Raw genomic sequence first — 19,014 nt, 5'->3', positions numbered from 1 at the left:
TCAAAAGGGCAGAAAGCCATGCTCTGGGGAAGCGAGGGGACAATGACAGGCCCGTTCACGTTGACACATTGGGATTAAACACATCTTGTGTTCATTTTCTAGGAAAATATGTCTCACGAGAAGATAAAGTTCTTCAGTAAGGTGGCTTCTTGTTGGAGATGTGGTTTTTCCAAGTGGAAATGTCCCCACTGGGCTGTGATTCCACTTGTTGGCCAGGTGCTCTTGGGGAGGACACCTGTCCACACTCCTACGTGGAGGACGGAGAGGGGCCGGAGGAGTGAGGTCTAGCCTCCTGATATTTCCTGAGGAGAATTCTCTTGTTTGTTTCACCAAAACCACAAGTTGACAGGCGGCCCAAGACTGACTGCTCTCAGTAGACGACTTCTCCATGAACAGGACTCTGCTCACACCATTATCAACCGTGTCAAGGGCTCTAGCTTCACACAGCCCACACTCCTCATAATCTGCTCAGAACAATTCCAGACACCACGTATGTGTGGATATAAGGCTATAAGGACCCCTAAATATAAGTTGGTACCCCTTTGCTCAGGTTAGATCGCTTACTGATTTTAGGGTAAATATATCTGAGCCATTTAATGCTCTGCGTTCCTGTTCATTTTATTTTATTTTGGTTTGGCACTTGCAAACCGAGAAAGTTCAAGTAAGAAACAAGAGTGGAGTTACTGAAGCAACAATTCAAGGTGACAACAACATGTGTTATAAAAATACTTCTTGACATTAATTTGCATTTCCTATAGAGGCGAACAAAGGCCATCTCAGCGGGGTCATGAAGGGAGCCCAAATATAAGCAACCTACTGTCCCAATCAGAACATAGCTGAAAAAACTGGGCAGGGGGGTTAGATAGATATAAATGATGTAAATGAAAGACTGTATCATTAGATGTAAACATTCCATCTAAGATATTAAAAACGTAACATTTTAAATATTTACTATATGCTATTTAAGTGATTGATGTAGCAATACACATGTATGTGCAAGAATATCATATATACAAGTACTATGTAAACAGCATAAGTTAATGCTAATTTAGAAATGTTTCTGGTTTCCTCCCACCTCTGACTCTCACACATTAGGAAAACATTTATTTAAAGTCTTCAGTGGCCTTTCTACACCCTGCCTGTGATTATGGCTACATTTTGAGTTTTCCAAAACGTATCCCCTTTACTTCCATGTCAGTTATTTGCATAAGGTTCTTGCCTTGTTCCATTTTTAAATGATCTTTAAAAGTCTTGTTTACAAAGAAATCCAACACTTGTTACTGTGAGGTCAGATGCCCAGGAATATTACTAGATTTTTTAAACCTTTTTTTAAGATATGATTTCCTCAGTTGACCTCTCTAAAGCATCCAAAACCAGCACTGACGAAGGTCATTTCAGGCTAATGTGTGTTCCCTAAATAACACTTTGATGTTCAAAATAATTGTGAGATCCTTCCACAGCATGAGAGAATTTGTGAAGACTTAAATATAAGGCCATTCCCTCATTTCTGGTGATAATCTTTTTTTACTGGGGGGGCAGGACCGTGCCTTATATTTGAGTTGGGCTTAACGAGGTAAATGCTGGTAGCTTCACTTCCCACACTGCCCCCATCTGCCTTTCTTCCTCAGCAGGGCAGCCATGGAAATGTAGTACAGAATCACACGTGGGCTTTCCCAGGGTAGAGTTGGGGGACGCCAGGGAAATCCGAAAGGTTGGGTCTAGAGGACCCAGAAACAGGTGCTTCTCCCACAGGACAGGTGCCACACCAGCCAGGCTGGGAGGACGCTGACTTTCTGTCTTGTCTGTCTTTCTTCCTCTTTGAAAGATAATTGATGCAGCTGCAGTGTGGTGCCTTGAAGAGTGGCAGGAGAGTAGCTGCAACGGGGAGACTCCCCCGCAGCTGTGTGGTCATGAATCCTCCCAGATGCCACCACCACCTTCTGAAGGGGTGAGACCCACCCGCTAAGCTCTAGCACTGCTAAAGGCATTCCCAACAGCAAAGGGAGCCAGAGAAGTTTGTATGTAGGAGAGGGAGAATTTTCTGGAACATTCCGAAGAAGGGCCTAAATACCCTGGGAGCATAACTGAGCTCCCACCCATTACCTATTTCAGTGACTTAAGTGGAAAGGAACAATGAGCAGTGCTCCAAGCCGTACAGGGTGCTTGTTGCGGCCACTGAGTTTTAGTTCAGAGGAGAAGGGTGAGGAAGGAGGAAAAAATGAGGATGATAATGATGATAACTATATATCAACACTGTGATATTGTGATTTATAGTAAGAAATAAATATTTGGTCTTTGCCCACCGTTCCTGGCATAGCACTCCTAAAACCCTTGGAATTCCCTACGTAAGAGTCATAGGGGCATCTTTCCTTATTTCGTTCCTGAAATGGCTCCAGAGCAATAAAGGTGAAACAGGTATCTTTTTAACAAATCCCCTTCAATCACATCTGAGTCGATGATAATGTGGTGACTTCTTGAAAGTCCTTAAGGACGGAGGCTGGTTGCAGGGGTGCGGGGTGGTGGTGGGAGGGTGTTGAAGGCATGATTAGAAGGTTGGAACTTTCAATCCCACCCCCTTGACCTCTGGGGAAGGGAGAGGCGCTGGAGACTGAGTTCAATCATCAATGGCCAATGATGGGGATGTGAGTTAAAGATAAATGTGAATTAAAGATAAAAAATAATTATTAAAAAAAATTTTTTTAAGTAATAAAAAAAAGAAAGAAGAGAGCAACCAAACCAAAAAACAAATCCACCAATGATAACAAGTGCTAGAAACTATACTAAAAAAAAAAAAAAGATGGGGATTTGCCTCATTTTTCTTGGGTTTTTCTCCATTCAGAAAACTGACCTTTAACCCAAGCCTTGTTTTATGACTGAGGAAACGACTCAGGGAAGTTAAGAGATGATAGCTGACAAAGGACATCCAGAAAGGGGAAGCAACAAACCCAGCTCTAGGGGTCCAGGAGCTAAATTTCATTAAGGGTTTATGTGCCTGGCACAGAGATGAACACTTTGTACTCAGTGCTTTGATCCTTACCACCAACCTATGAGGGAGCAACGCACATGATCCCCACTTTACAGCTGAGGAAACCAACGCAGAGAAACTAACCTTCCCCAGAGTCATTTAGCAAGGATGTGGGCCAGCTGGGTTTGGAAAGTCACTACTTCACTGACAAGGTTTATTTGTACAGTCAGAACTGAGGAGATGACATATCACCTCACCCTACCTCTGTACTTCTGGGTAGGTCACAGCCCTTGGGAGCCTCAGTTTCCAAATCTACAAAATGGGCATAACACTTAGCTATCTGGGTGTGAGATCTTTTAGTTAAAGCTGCCAGGACAAAGCCTGACAAACAGCAGGCACTCAGTAAAGACACTATCCCTTGCTTCTCTTTCCCTGATCTTCCCGAACCTAAGTCTTACAGGTGAGCTGTAGCAATTTATCAGCCTCCAGCTGACTTGCATATGTGAAAAACTGTAACATATGGAGAAAGAAACCCTAATTACCGACATTCGTCTTATCACACGCAGTCCTAGGCCAATCTGCTTTCTCTCTGTCCATTAAGGAAAGGCTTTTTCGTATCCATTTTAAACCAACTTTAAGCTGTGATTTAGCGGAGCCAGAGGTTTTTGATTTCGGAGGGAACACCTTATACTCTGGTCCTTGTGCTAAATGGATGCAGGAAGGGCCACCATGGCAGGAGCAGTGCCCATCGGCAAACCCCCCACAGGAAAGGCCCTGCAAGCAGCCGGGCCTGACTTGGGGATCGCATCCCCACAGATGAGGCCTGAGACTTTGGCTGCAATAACCACAGGACTTGCCACTCACTCACCCACCCCAGCCCCAGTCCCTCATACCCCCTCGTAAAATGCTGCTCCAAAGCTTAAAGCTTAAAGGTGGTGTAGGGGGATGGCCAAGAGTGGCTGCGGGTTGGCCCAAGTATTCCCCCAGCTGTCTACACGTGGGGCTAAGGTTGGAGCCTGGGTTAGAATCCACCGTCTGCATCCTATTAGGCCCTTTTATGAGCTCAGAGCATGACGATCTGGTTTGCATTTGCAACACAGAGGGAAGAAATAAGGGGCAGCAGAGAGGCTTTCTAAGGGGTACCTTATGGAGGTTGGTTTCACCAGAGAGCACCTATGAGTGAGCAGGTTGACCGACTGGAGGAAGATGGGGAAAGAAGCCCTGGGCAGAGAGTCAGGGGACCAAGCTCTGGCGTCATCCAGACCACCTACTACCCGTGCCCCAGAAAAAAACACTGAACCACTGAGCCCAAGCTCCGCCTGAAAGTGATGAAACTAAATTACATACGTTCTGAGATTCCTTCTAGCTTGAAAATTCGGTTATTTCAGCTCTTTCTGAAACCCGCTTTAGGAATCTTTAAGAACTCTGAAAAAAAATTAATGTAAATACCTAGCATAATAAGTTGCCTATAACTGATACCTGGTCATTGTTTACTTCATAAAAAAATGAGCTGATAAAGATACAAATAAAGGGTATTTAAAAAAATCAACAATCACAGATATATCATACCGACATTATACATGCCCTCCTATGTGTATGCTATTATCTTACTTCAAGAGTTGACAATTGTTGTGACCTCTGTATGTAGAACAGTGTACTCGACATTATAGGGAGAGGGCAGAATAATCCACACCCCTGTCCCTCACCATCTAACAGAAAAGACAGAAGAGACACAAGAATAAGATGACAACTCACGGACAGGACAAGATACGATTCAAATTCAGATGTGCTACAGTAAACGCAACTGGCGTTTTAGAGCCAGACATGACAATCAAGATTTTGTATGAGAAAGAGACGGACACACACTATGTCAGCCAGGGTTCCCAGTAGGAAACAGGAGACACACTCAAAAGGGCTGAACTAGAGAGAGTTTTATATGGGGACTATTTACAGGAAAGCACCTAGAAACTAGCAACAGCTGGGAAACTATCACTACTACCTGTAGGTCTGAAGGGCAAGGGAGAAACAGTGTGAGCTGGAGCCATGAAAGTGAGCTGTCCATAAATGCTGGAGCCATGAAAGTGAGCTGTCCATAAGTGCTTAGAAGAAATCAGTCATTGTCAGGACCTCAGCAAGGTTGAGGGGACAGCAGCGAGGAGGATAAATACCCCGACACCCTCTCCTCCTGCCTTCGTCTCCCATTGCTGAACCCAACCAGAAACAGGACAATGGAGTCCAGGTGTTGTAGTTCATAGATATAAGCCCCTTGGCACAGAGGAAGGCAGAGAATGAATGCAGGGGTTAGGGGAGGATGGAGAACACACATACACACACGTATGCATACGTGCATAGACACTGGAGATGTATTCGGGACAAATATGTCTTTTGACTTGTCCCCAACACATCTCCGATGTAAAAAAAGAAAAAAACCTAGAAAAAATCTAGGAAAAAAGATTATTTATCTTACCAAAGGATCTCACCATAGGACTACTCTAAATTTAAACATCAAGGTCTTCTAACATATCTCAGGTATGATTTAATTTATACAAACAGAAACTGTTTAAACTGCAAGTAACATCTACAAGGTGCTCACATGATCCGCGGTGTGTTTGTTTACTTAGGGCCTAACAAGGGAAACTGTCAAGAAGACAACCCACCAGACAAAATTGTCTAAATGTTCCTTAATCCTCTTCCCTCACCCCACCCCCAATTTCCAAAGATAAAACAAACTCCAAAGTTTGCACGCGAGCACATTTTTCCGTTTATATTTTCTATCAGTTGGCAATTAAAACAAGAATCCCAGAGGTCAGCCAAAAGTCTTAAAAAACAAATGAAAGAGTCAGATATATTATCTCTGGATTCAAAAGTGCAAAACGACCTGTTATGAGAAACCACCTGGAAAACGGCACTTGGCAGGCGGCGTTTCAGAGATCCACAGTTCAAACGGTAATTCCCTGCCAACTAACGCTCAACCTTTAACAGAGACCCCCGGAGAAAGTTCTAGCAGTATGGAATACTGAAGCCTTTGCAACGCCATCTGCTTTTACGCAGGGTACCAATGATGGTAACGGGAATCTGGAGCTGGGATGAGGGTTAGGATTGCTCCTCGGGGTGGCAGAGGGTGGGGAGAGTAATGCGAGAGGGAGGGCGGAGGAACAGGAGGGTTAAAAGATGTCTCCTGGGGCTTCCCTGGTGGCGCAGTGATTGAGAGTCTGCCTGCCGATGCAGGGCACACGGGTTCGTGCCCCGGTCCGGGAAGATCCCACATGCCGCGGAGCGTCTTGGCCCGTGAGCCATGGCCGCTGAGCCTGGCGTCCGGAGCCTGTGCTCCGCAACGGGAGAGGCCACAACAGTGAGAGACTCGCATACCGCAAAATAAATAAATAAATAAAATAAATAAAATAAAGATGTCTCCTGGTCACCTCCCAATTAGGGACCACATGTCTGAGATTTCTCAGGATGGTCCCAGTCTCAGATACCTTAGGCCATACTACTTACATGTCCAGTCCTGGGGAAATAGTTAAACAGATTATGGTCCTTTAACTTTATGGGGAAATATGTTGCCGTTAAAATTAATAAGTCAGTAATGACTGAAAAATCCTTGAGTTTATTCAGTCACAGTAACGTCTGAATCCCTATTGCATACTACAGATGGTGTAAGGGTGTTCAGGCTGTAATGATGAATTATATAGCATGAAACATACATGCTATATAGCAGAGAATGGCCTCCAGAACCAGACTGCCGACATCTGAATCTCTGTTCCACCACTGAAAAGCTGGACGACCTTGAGCAATTTCCCTAAATACCGTGTGCCTCAAGTGATCTCCATTGTAAGACAGGGATAGTAATAATAGTGGTACCTTCTACACAGGATTGTTGTGAGGATAAGTTCATATGTGTAAAGCTTGTAACAGTGCAAGTAGTAGGTGCTCAATAAATCTTGGCTATATTACAATATGAAGTGCCTGTCCTTACAGTCTTGGTTTAGATGCAGATACAAGCAGGAAAATGATGGTATAATGCTAAGCGCAATCAAAGGCTTCCCTTCAGGCTGACATTATACTGGGAATGGAAGAGATCAGGAGGGCCTCCTGTTCATAAACATAAAGACAGTGTGTCGTTGCCACTTGAGTCAGACAGGAGAAAACAGGAACGGTCCGTCTACTTTCTCCTGCATTCCACTGAGCACTTCCGGAGTTTATTTCATCGTCCAAGCTTCCCCAAGTCTGGGATACACGAAAGACAAAGGGTGGAAGACAGAGGAAATGATACCAAGTGTCCAGACAGACCTGCCAGCCTCCACCCCCGAGGGAGTGAGTGGTACGCGCTTGGCTTTTTCACAGGCTGGAGTGCACGGGGTTTCTTCATGGCCTCCTCATTTTAAGAACGCTGTTCATTTCTGGGGCAGCCCCAAGACGTTCTCTCGCTGGGATTGGCTAGCTATCTCCAAAGCAAAGGAATCCTCTTTTCCCCTCAAAATGTCTCACTGGTTATTCCTTCCTTTGAAGTTGGAAGACAGAATTACTTTCATCTGCCTGGAAAATCAGTAGAGTAGAGAGGAATCCTGCTTGGAATCAGAATGAGGAAATCGGGCAGCTCAGGTCTTCCTTAAGGTGAGCCTATGGCCTGCCTTCACTCCTTTTGGAAAAGAGACGCCGTGTAAATCGACATCCACCTGTATCAGTTTGGCAACAAATGATACCAAACCCCGATTCAAAATAGCTTGAACGAGGAGGAAATTAATCATCTCACATGATGGGAAGCGCAGAGAAAGATGGTGCTTCTTGACGACTCCCTGGGATCTGCTCTCTCATGCATGTTGGTTTCATCCTAAGGCTGGTGGCAAGATGCCTACAGCCGTTTAGACAGCAGTGTACCAAGGAAGCAAAGGGTTCATTTGTTTTTGTGTGTGTCTTTTTCTTAGTAATGAACAAACCTTCCCTAGAAGCTCTATAAGAGACATTCCTTCACACCTCATTGCCCAGACTTGGATCGCATACTCTTTCCTACACTTGTCTCTGGAAAGGAGGTACCACAATTGAAGTGAACTCATCGCCTCAGATAATGGATGCTGCTGGGTCCATGTGACCACTGAGCCTGCAATGGGCTTCCGGCGAGGACAGAAGGAAACGAACATGAATATATTCAGAGGGGTCCGCGTGCCGCACGGTTATCCTCACAGATAGAATTCTGATAAGCCACAGCGTCAAACACATTGAGAAGTGCCTCTGCCTGATACTCCACACCTACAAGGAAGAAGGATCACTGACCTGACAGAGAAGATGCTAACATACCTCGTATAAATGCCCAAGAACCACTCTGTTCAGAGTCTGGACATTTATAATGGTTATTGTTGAGCTGACAGTGTACCGTGGCCTGTTAGCATTCTGTCCCAAGTGGGCACCCGCGGCAGAGGGATATAAATACAAAAGAAAGAACTGAGAGCAGGAGGGAGAGTCACTCACCAGTAAACGTGATGGACTGAAATGAGAGAAAAGGAATTTTTTGAAGTATGGGGGGACGGGTTCACTAAACTCTCAAAGACAAAGAGAACAGAAGAAACAATGACCGCGACAAAATTTTTGGAAGCTGGGAAGTGGTCTAACCCATGGTAATTGACTTAACAGACAAAAGAAAGCTGAAACCTAGCACAGCAGGATGGGAAGCCTGGAAGCCGGCAGGGACTCATGCCACAGAGTCCCAGGGTCTCTGGAATTGGGGGCACCAGGCACTGAGGGGGTCAGGGGCCCGAGAGCAGTAGGGCTGGCTGGAGACTGTGCCTGAAGCTGTCAGACCCCAGGTCACCCCTCTCAGTCCTGGCTCCCAAGTGACAGCCTACAATTCTGAGACCTGTTTGCTCTGTTGAATCAGAACAACTGTGGAATCCGAGACACTAAGTGTAGCTGAGGCAAGGGGTGTGCTTTAAACACAGGGAAATCAGAGAAGGTCTCCATACCAAATGCTAGACTCCTGGTCTCGGTCCGAGTCTGGCTCACAGAATGCGGCAGTCACCAGTTCCCCTCAGTATGGGGATTTCTCTTCCCCTGGTCAGTTTCCTTTGAGAGGAAAGACCTTCCACCAACAGGTGGAAATCCTCCAATGAAACCATTCAACAGGACAATTCTACAGCAGAAGTAAAGACCTTCCACCAACAGGTGGAAATCCTTCAATGAAACCATTCAACAGGACAATTCTACAGCAGAAGTACTCAGGGCCGGCCACACATGTGCCTCCCCTGGGGAGCTCTTGATAATCACTGCTACCTGGGCCCTAGCAAGATCCTACATCATTCAGTTACTTGGCAAATCTAAATGGAAAGTTTACTGTGTGCCAGGAATTGTTCCAGATTCTGAAACACTGTTCTAGGTGTTCTTCTTGGTAAGGTGGACCTATTCCTGGGTATCAGCCCCATCCAGATATGCAGACCTTCGTTAACCTTTCAGTAGTCAGTTCCAGATTATCAGACATTTGAGGAAAGCCTTTAACATGTAAGAGACTTAAAAACAAAAACAAAACAAAACAAAAACTAAGAGGAAAAGAAACAGAACAGGGAGTAGAGGGAAGCTTCTAAGCAACTGTCACTGAGATCCTCAGAAAATTGAAAAGCTTTTCATCAGTGAAATGAGAACAGGAGGTTATAAAAAGAAAACTTTGGAGATTTTTAAAGAGCTCTTGGAAATTAGAAATTTGATGGCAGACATGGACCTTCAATATATGGGTTGGAAGAGAAAATGAGGAAATTTCCCAGGAAGTAGAATTTGGATTTAAAGGAGATAGAAAATATAACAGAAAAAGTAAGAAAATCAGAGTCAATCTATGAGGGCCCCCTTTCAACTTAATACGTGTTCCAGGAGAGAAGGACAAAAATCATTTTTTTAATATTCCAGAAAATAGTTTAGAACTGAAGAACGTGAGTTTCCAGATTAAGAAGGTCCAATGAAAGCCAATAAATGGATGAAAAAAGACTCACAGCAAGGTACATTATAATGAGATTTCATTACAGAGAGAAAGGACAGTACAAAGACAGGAAACTCTTTCAGAGAAGGGGAAATGATTATATTCAAAGCATCAGGAGTTAGAATGACAGACATCTCAACGGCAATACTGAACCTTGAAGAGCACTGCTTTCGGAATTCAGAAAAGGATTTCCAATGCAGAGTTCATACCCCAGTAAACTATCAGTCAAACTTGGAAGATCTCAAAAAGTTTATCTCCCGGGTACTCCCTTCTCAGGAACTTCTAGAAGATGTTTTACCAGCAAGATATCAGAAACAAAGAAAGAGGAAGATAAGGGTCTACAAAACAGGTGATGCCGCAGGAGAAGGAGCAAAATGAATCCCTGGTATGACGATGAAAGGGGATCCCAGGATAACGCTGTGCCTCGGGCCCCAAGAGCAGCAAATCCAGAGCGAAGGAGGCCAGAGGGCTCTGCGAGGGGGATGAACCAGGAGGATCAGGACGCACCTGCTACTCTGAAACACTGACAGAGTTGAAGCAGTTGCCTCTGGGGCACAGGAGTTGAGGCTGGAGAGAGGTGGGCCGAGTGACTGCTCTTTCTAGTTACAAGTCTTGTAGAACTATCTGGCTTTAAAATTATGTATATGTACAGCTTTGATAAGGAAGGAAGGGAAGCTCAGGCAATGAATCAGATTCCAGAATGAAAACTCAGGCAAAGATCAGGAGAACCCGCTTCTAGAAGGCGGCAAAGGTACTCGCTTTCTCTGGGAAACGGAGAAGAGTTGACGAAGGCAGCAAAGGCTGAACACCTGGCAGAGCAGGGGAGATGAGAACTCGATGGCCCGGGAAACAGGCAGGAATGGGGCCACTCTTTCCTTTCAAGGAAACAATTCTTAAGTGTGACCTGCCTGCAGTTATGGAGATCAGTAGGAACAGAGGATTAAAGGGAGCTGCGGGGCTTCCCTGGTGGCACAGTGGTTGAGAGTCCGCCTGCCGGTGCAGGGGACACGGGTTCATGCCCCGGTCCAGGAAGATTCCACATGCCACGGAGCGGCTGGGCCCGTGAGCCATGGCTGCCGAGCCTGTGCGTCCAGAGCCTGTGCTCCGCAACGGGAGAGGCCACAACAGTGAGAGGCCCGCGTACCGCAAAAAAAGAAAAAAGAAAAAAAAGGGAGTTGCGCCAAGGGTGGTGTCAGGCAACTCACGGGAGAGAGAAGGCAAACAGATAGGCAGTTGTGGAACACCTTACTGCTCTTTAGGCCGGCTGTCTTCCTTTCCCCCTAGATTAGGAAGAGATTGACTCTATCTCCTCAGACAATTACGCCCAGCCGTGCTGGCTCACAGAGATCAAGGCTGAAAGCTCACGGGCAAGCCTGAGACTCTGAGTCCACGTTGGTTTCCCCATCACTTTCCCTGGTACATCCTATTTCTGTTGCTTCTGTGTGTGACACACTCTGAGGACTCTTTTCTTTCCTTTAGAACCCGACACTGGCCTGGTTTCCCAAAGCCCACCGTACTCACGGGTCCCCAGGGCAGCACCTGAGGGACAATGGGTTTGACTAGCAGTCCTGAAGGCAACTAACCGTGGGTGGGTCCTGTTAACACCTCAGTAAGAGAAGAGTGCCACGTTTGTCTACAGGTTAGTGAGGATATGACTGCCAGATGAACTTTTGGCGGTAGGGAGATCCCCTTGTACCTTACTTTTCGGTTCATTTGCAAAGTGAATTTAGACTTGCAGAACAGTATAGGAGTGCGAAGTCTGAAAGTACTATATTTTATGTGTATTTAAAGATACTTCCACATTATTTAGAGTTCATGCCACCCCCCGACCATATGAAACTCAGCCTGACCTATTTTTATGAAAGGCGTTTACTATTTACATACACGGAATCTGTTCTGCAGGAACTGGTTCCCAGGGTGACAGCTGTAGGTCCCTCCTCTTTACCCACCCCCCATCTCATGAGACAAGATTTGACTTATTTCACTCCTAGTGTTTACAAACTGCTTACTAGAGAATTGCGGCATGACAGAAAACGTCATTCTTTCCGCGAACAGCCTTCATCTTTAAAATCTTTGATTTGTGGATACTACAACCAAAACATTTTGTGAATCAGGGTTGGGGGAGTTGTCCAAGCAGGCTGTTTAGTAGTTTAGGGCCAAGATCTGTCTCCAGAGGAGATTATGATCATTTGAGGGATCATAAACAGTTCCTGCTGGGAGAAGCCGCAGCTTTTCTCTACCCCAGATTCATCCCCTGCTAGTCACAGACAGAGGCGGGCGCGGGGATGAGGACAGTGTAACAGCTGCCTGGGATGCTGGACACCGCCTCTCCCTTCTTGGGCTTCAGCACCTCTTCTCTGAGGTGACTGTAAGAAGCGTGGCTCTGGAGCCCCTCCGGACTTGTGCCTGGTTCCCCCAACCCCCCAGCGCTCCCCGCCCCGCCGCTCACACACACTCCGGGCGCCTCCTTCTGTCTAGTAATTGACAAACCAGTTCCATGTCGGTTACTCCTCCCAAGGAGCACAAACCGTCTCTAAACACGCAAATCCCCCAAGCCAAAAACAAGACACCCAAGTCATCTGCGAGATCAATACCGCGGGCGTTAGTTGGCTGCCGCGTTTCTCGGAGGCTGCGGCTCAATTTCCACATCTGTGGATGCAGCCTCGATCCGCACCCCAACCCGGATCGGATGGGGACGCCCGAGCTTTTTGTTTGCTAAGCCGATTCCTACCTCCAGTTGTGAAGTCACCTTCCGGGGGGGCGGCGGGGGGGTGGTTCTCCTCTCGACGCCTTCGGTGGAGGCTCGGTCAGGAGCAGCTGGCCCCGGGTAATCCTCCCGGGCTGGGCTCACACGCCCCGGGGCCGAGCCTGAGTCTAATCACCTGCTGGCCGCGGGCGGGGCTGCTCAGCGCGGGCGCCCGGCCTGGGACACGGCTCCCCGGTGCGCCCCCCGACGGTCCTTCTGGAGCATGGTTGCTGCAGGAGTCCCTACGGCTAGCCTGCGAGCGCTGCAGGTCTGTGGGAGGATCCCCTCCTCCCTCCTCCAGCCCCGGTTGGGAGGTTATGAAAAGACTGTAATGGAATCCCGGCTCGGCTCGTCACTTCCCTGCTCACTTGTCAAAACTCACGGCATTCCAGAACCCCTTCCCCGGTCACTCCCCTCGCAGGGAAAAAGGAAACCGCCCCGGAGAGGTTTCAGGGAGTTTGGGGTTTCTGACGCAGACACCTTTGCTTGTATCAACTGCTGCGGTGCTTCCAGCCGTAACTGGGAGCAGGTTTGAGGAGAAGACGCCCTACCCAGCTACCCTCGCCCGGTCAGAAGTTCTCCCTCCAGCCGCCGCGAGAAGCTCCACCTCCCCGACTTCAATTCATTTCATAACCACTCCGTTTCATAATCAGCAGCTGCGCGGGTTCTTACTGGGGGTGGGGTGGCGGGGAGCCCCGAACTACAATCACAACCATCACACGCCGGGCAGGGTATCAGACGACTTTCCAGAGAGCTGCAGTCAGATTCCTTCTGCTGGAGAAACCGAATTTACCACTGTTGAATTACAAGCGCCGGTGACTGCACAACTGAAGCATTTCCTTTACACCTTCTCCCGATCCCGCGCCCCTCCCGTCTTCTGCGTGGTTCAGTCAACAAGTCATCCCCCAGAGAGGCATGAATGGGCTTGGGCCGCGTAGCCATATCTCCAGCTGCAAACTGATGAGGAAGCCCGACCCACGAGGCCGAATTGTTTACATCACACCCTCTGAGGGCTTCCTGTCTTAAATTAATGGGAATACAAAGAAGACAGGAAAAGAGTGCTTGCTTTTCTTAGAGCAGGGATGGGGGCTGGCAGAGAGGGGGGTGGGGGTTGAAGTGAGATCTACGAAGAGGTTGCTTTTCAAAACTTCAATTGTATTTTATTCCTTTTTCCCACTTTGAACACTTGTTGAAAAGGAAAAGCATCGCTGTGCCAAACCTCAATCGATTAAGGAACTTCTGCTCAAAACACATTTTCACCTAGCTTGGAAAGGGATCTCGCAGGGGGAGCTAGAGGTATGGGGACCACCTGTGGTTGAAGGGCACAGATCTCCCCACAGCCAGAAGCCCTGCACCACACAGGCACACACCCTCACCCCCACGCCTCGGGGTTCATGCCAGACTCTTGTCCCAGTCCTACTGTCCACCCCTATGTCTCTAAGCTATGGTTCTCTTCCTGGGCATCCAGGAGCTCTGCAATAGACAGATCTGGTAGAATTCAAAGCAATTAATTAAAAAGGAAGAGGTGAAAGAAGGCTTCCGCTCTCGGGACCATGGAAAGGGTAATTAGAATCTGGGAGGGGCCAACCCACGTCCAGGCTGGCCTGGACATCTACCCACTCTCGGAGGCAGCCAGCGGAGCACGTGGTAAATAATTATCATAATTGCCAGTCCTGAAATTACCCCCAGTTGCTTCATTCAGGTTGGCACAACAGCAAACACAGACACGGGCAGGAATGCCAGGCTGTGGCGTTCCTCCTTTGGAAGTACTAATAGGAAACAAAACCCCAGGCTAAAGTATATCTCAAAGTGGTATGGCATGGCAACCAACAATGACAATGGAGTTTAGGAGAACAGTACACGTGCCCAGTGAGAACAAGCTCTGCAAGCCAGTCCTCAAAATACGGTAATTCCTGGGTCAAAGCAAGTTAAACTGATGGTTTTAGAAAAAGCCACGTGTATCAGAACTCTCTAATAGGAAGTGACTGCCTTACAAATATTATAAGGGTCCTAGAGAATGTTAGTTCCTCCCCACTTCCCCTTTTCCTCTCTTCTGCCAGGAGGTGGTAGTCCTGGTGGACTCATTAGCATACTTTTATGTGGCATCTCGGTATCTGAGAAGCTTTATGGGAATTAGGTTCAAATTGAATAATCTTCGAATAATAATTTCAGAAGTGCTCCCTTTCTTCCTTCTGATTGCTTTCTCCACTGACAGTTTTCTTCTAACTTTCTCTACCCCTTCCATCTGGTACGTAATTTATGATGTGCAAATCAATGCTGATTTTAAGCATAACGCAAATAAATATTCCCCTCTTCCTCCACCACTCTGTGTCTAAGCTCCGTTTAGGGTGTGTATGTGCTGAGAATTAAAATTTGACCACATCTGTATAATATCTTAATTGCAGGAAAGCTTTTGAATGCATATGACATTCTCATCAGCAGGCCAGAAAGATATGATCTGGTCTGTCTTTTCCCTCACTGGGTTTCACTGGAGACTGGAAAAGAGATCAGTGGCTCAGTAAACAAGGGTGCTTAAAATGTGGCCTCCAACTTTATCCTAGGTCTGGTTTAAATAATACTTAAAACTGCTCTATGCACACCCAGAGCCTACAAGTAATATTAATTTGAATGGGAATTGCCAATATGCTAAGAGAATCCAAATTGGCTTCAACACATGAAGGAAATGTTTCATGTAAAACAGTTTCAAGTTCAGCATGATGGCTGATTACAAAAGTAGTATCCTGAGGGGCGATGATCAAAATGGCAGGCATAAACGGGGCTTAATATCTAGATTGGAGAATAACTGACAAGGATGTGAGGATCACAGATGATTGTGCATTTAATAGGAATCTGTGTTGTACTGATAAGAAATAGGCAACACGGCAGTGGGGTGAGTTCAGTTGGTGGGAGTCTGACATGAAAGGAAAAGTGTCTCTCCCCATTTCTCTCTCCCCCATAATAAAGAATTTGGCAGCGGATAGACTCTTAATAGGGTGGTAGGTCCAGTCTGAGGCCCCTTATTTTAAGGGCAATGTGGAGACACTGGAAAGGTTCCAGAGGAAAACCAAAATGATTAAAGAGACAGAAAATAGAACCTATGAGGAAAGGTTAAAGGATTTGGAGTTGTTTAGTCTAGAATGAAAAACTGCCTAAAGGCAAACTTAACAGTCTTCTCCTCCCACTTGAAAGGTTATTATAAAGAGGACACCGACCAGCTGTTCTTCATCTCTGCAGAAGACAGAAGAGGTAAGAGACTCAAAGTGCAACACTAAAATTTGGGTCAGACACAAGACGTGCTTGATGCTAATGGTCACTGACTTGACATTGACATCACTGTGCAATCTTCACCTCTCAGACTCCATCCCAGTGATAGTCTTGTGTGTTTAGGCAGAAGCCAGGCTGGAGAACTCCTTTCCTTCCCTTCTAGGGCTGCAGTAGTCCTCAATACTCCATTGAATGGGTGGGGGGGGGGCGTGCAATCGTCCTAAGCATACACGTTCCCTAATTCAGAAACACAGTGCCAAAAGAATATCATTCTCTCTTAAAACATATGCCCACATCTCATCGGACCTTTGTTTATTGGGTGGGTATCTCTAAAAATACGCCCAGCTTCAGACACTGATAAGCATATTTTATAGATTCACTCCTCTATATTGTTTCTATACACAGGCAGCATTACCTTTTTTTTTTTTTGCAGTGCCACATGTGGGATCTTAGCTCCCCGACCAGTGATTGAACCCACGGCCCCTGCATTGGAAGCACAGAGTCTTAACCACCGGACTGCCAGGAAAGTCCCAGGACAGCATTACGTTTTGTTTAGTGAGCACACAAATATTAGTTGATGATGATAATGATAATAATAGCTATGAATTATTAAACTCTTCCTATAATTATGTTGGGCACTGTGCTAGCTACTTTATGTAGATTGTCTCATTTATTTTTTGTAGTAGCCCTGTGAAGTGGATATAATTATTAGCCTTATTCTAACACAAGGAAACTGAGTCACAATGAGGTTAAGTAACACAGCTAGTAAATGTTGGAGTCCCAATTCAAACCCATTTAGTCTGAATCAAAAGGGTGTGCTTAACTGTTACACCACTGCCTCTCATTCATTATTTTTAGCTCTTGAGAGGGAGGAAACATTGCAAAAAGAAGTATTTATTCTTGTTGGCCCAAACTGATTAAAAACCAAGTCTTCTACAGGTTTACACTGCCTGGGAAGCACAGTTGCATAGCAGAGGAAGGAAGGACTGACTTTGCCTTTTGATCAGAAGTATGCCTTGCTATCTCCCACAAAGCTAAAAATCGAATCAAAGTACATCTCTATTTTATTAATTAGAAACACTTAGCTATTCATCTATACTCTAACTTTGCTTATAGTTAAGTGTTCCATGACTGTTGAATGAATGAATACAAATGTAGTATGACTTTGATGCTTTAAGGCAAACTGAGCTGAATTGAGTTTTTCCAGCATGCTGGTGATTAAGGCTCTGGTGGGTCATTTCTATGGGCCTCTTATCAGATGTTCCCTAAGAGTTTTAAAATCCAACTGTTTCCTTTAATTCAGCATCCATGAGAAAGGCATATGTATGGGTCGCATTTTCCCAGCGTCAACTACTTTTAGATCAAGAAAAGATTTTTAGTGGGGTTTATTGAGTGCTGTTGTACATCAACAATAGATGATTCATAAGTGAAACAGACATCAAAATGATTTTTAGAAAGGCAAACGAACCACACACAAACAAAAAATTAAAAGCCGGTCCAAATTACGCCAAAGGACAGATATTTTCCCATTAGGACAATTTATCCTGAGTCTATAAACAGAGAGGGGCATAATTACCCAAGTGTTTGCTAACAGATCTAAACCTTATGTAGCTATAAAAAGCTGGAGAGAGGAAGAAGGAGGAAATTCCCAGAAGAAGATGCCCAACCACATCCAGGGCCATCAGATCTCCATAAATACGAAGCCCAGCAGTGGTACCAAGGGGAGCATGAGAAGAAACCTCAGGATTTTAACACAAGCCACAGAAATAACTTTGAATTGTCTTAAAACTAAACAGTGACAATTCTATCCAATAAACTTGCAGCCGACACATGGGCAGAGGGGTGACTTACTGGCATTCCAGATGTAGTTAATAGAAACGTGATGCCCAGAATAAAAAAGGTATTCAGTAAATGTTGATTGAATGGATGGATGAGTGAATGAATGTCTGAACAGATGTCCAAGCTGCCTCTTCCCCTCTTTGAATCTCTGTTGCAAAGATGTCTTCGATGCTTCAAACCCAAAGCGCCCACAGAGGTGTTGAACCATTTGAACTGGTACTCTAGGAGAAGGTCTAGAGCCAGAGACTGGTTTCCGACCCAAAGATACCAATTTATGATCTTGCCATGAACACAGGAAGGGGGACTGCAATACCTGTGGAGCATCTTTGCAGGCCTTGATTCAAAAGCTCCCATTATTTACAGTATTTGAAGTCCGACGCTTGAAGTCCAACAGAATCAAGTACTAACTTGCTAGCATCTATTGAGCACTTACTGGATGCTGGATATTGTTCTAAGCCCTTTATGTAGTAACTCATTAAATCCTTATTACAATCTTAAGACTACGTACTATTATTTACAACCCATCCTACAGGCAACAAAACTGGGCCAGAAGATTACCTAAATTAGCTCATGGTCACACAACTAGTAGGCAGAGGAACTGGAACTCAAAAAGATTGCATCTGGAACCAGCTCTTCCTCTTAATTGCTGTCCAATGCTACCCTTCCAAATCTCACCTCCTGTCACTGCTCAACACAAAATCACTATCCAAGTCAAAGTGTTTACCCACAGATATTCCAAGAGCATTCTAACCTCTGCAGGATGTGACCTGTGACTCCCCTAGTGCGCCTCTCTCCTGCGTGCTCTCATCACTTATTCTGCAATGAACGCAACTGTAACTTATTTGATTCATCTCACATCTCTCCAGTTGGGTGTTAGGTTCCTTGGAGTTAGGACTATGTGTTGCATGGCAGTCTGGGGATATAGTACAATAAGGAAGACCTAGATTTAAAGTCCAAATCTTGTAATTATTACGCATGGAACTCTGGGTAAGTCATTTAACACTTCCTATTCTCGTATTCAAACTATATTCCTTACAGGCTTGCTGAAAAGGGGAGATTAAATGAGAAAATGAAGCACACGGTATAGGATGATGCCTGATATCGTAAGCCAGTGATTTTCAACCAGCAGCTATTTTGACCCCCAAGAAACACTTGGCAATGTTGAGATATTTTTGATAGTCACAGCTGTGGGGAGGGGGGCTACTGGCATCTAGTGGGTAGAGCCCAGCAATGCTGCTAAAC

At 45.7% G+C, this 19,014-nt stretch overlaps 1 protein-coding gene and 1 long non-coding RNA gene across 4 annotated transcripts in view; both read right to left on the bottom strand.

The window, feature by feature from the left end:
- The window catches only part of PDZD2 (PDZ domain containing 2), a 378,550-nt gene that overhangs the window by 177,186 nt on the left and 182,350 nt on the right, over window positions 1–19,014 (bottom strand). Inside the window, exon 1 of one of the 3 annotated variants that reach the window (XM_067730461.1) lies at window positions 12,655–13,639. The exons of the other annotated variants lie outside the window; for them this stretch is intronic. The gene's annotated coding sequence lies outside the window, so the exon portion shown is untranslated. Of the gene's footprint in view, window positions 1–12,654; window positions 13,640–19,014 lie in introns of those variants that run through there. 3 annotated transcript variants of the gene reach the window in all.
- On the bottom strand, window positions 6,553–9,556 carry LOC137220646 (uncharacterized). The gene is made up of 2 exons (XR_010941726.1): window positions 7,719–9,556; window positions 6,553–7,604 (listed from the first exon to the last, which is right to left on the bottom strand). It is a non-coding gene; the product is annotated as an uncharacterized lncRNA (long non-coding RNA).

The sequence above is a fragment of the Pseudorca crassidens genome, chromosome 3 (assembly GCF_039906515.1).
Source record: "Pseudorca crassidens isolate mPseCra1 chromosome 3, mPseCra1.hap1, whole genome shotgun sequence".
Taxonomy (NCBI): domain Eukaryota; kingdom Metazoa; phylum Chordata; class Mammalia; order Artiodactyla; family Delphinidae; genus Pseudorca; species Pseudorca crassidens.
Note: the sequence above shows the minus strand (reverse complement) of the source record. Positions and strands in the feature narration are given on the sequence as shown.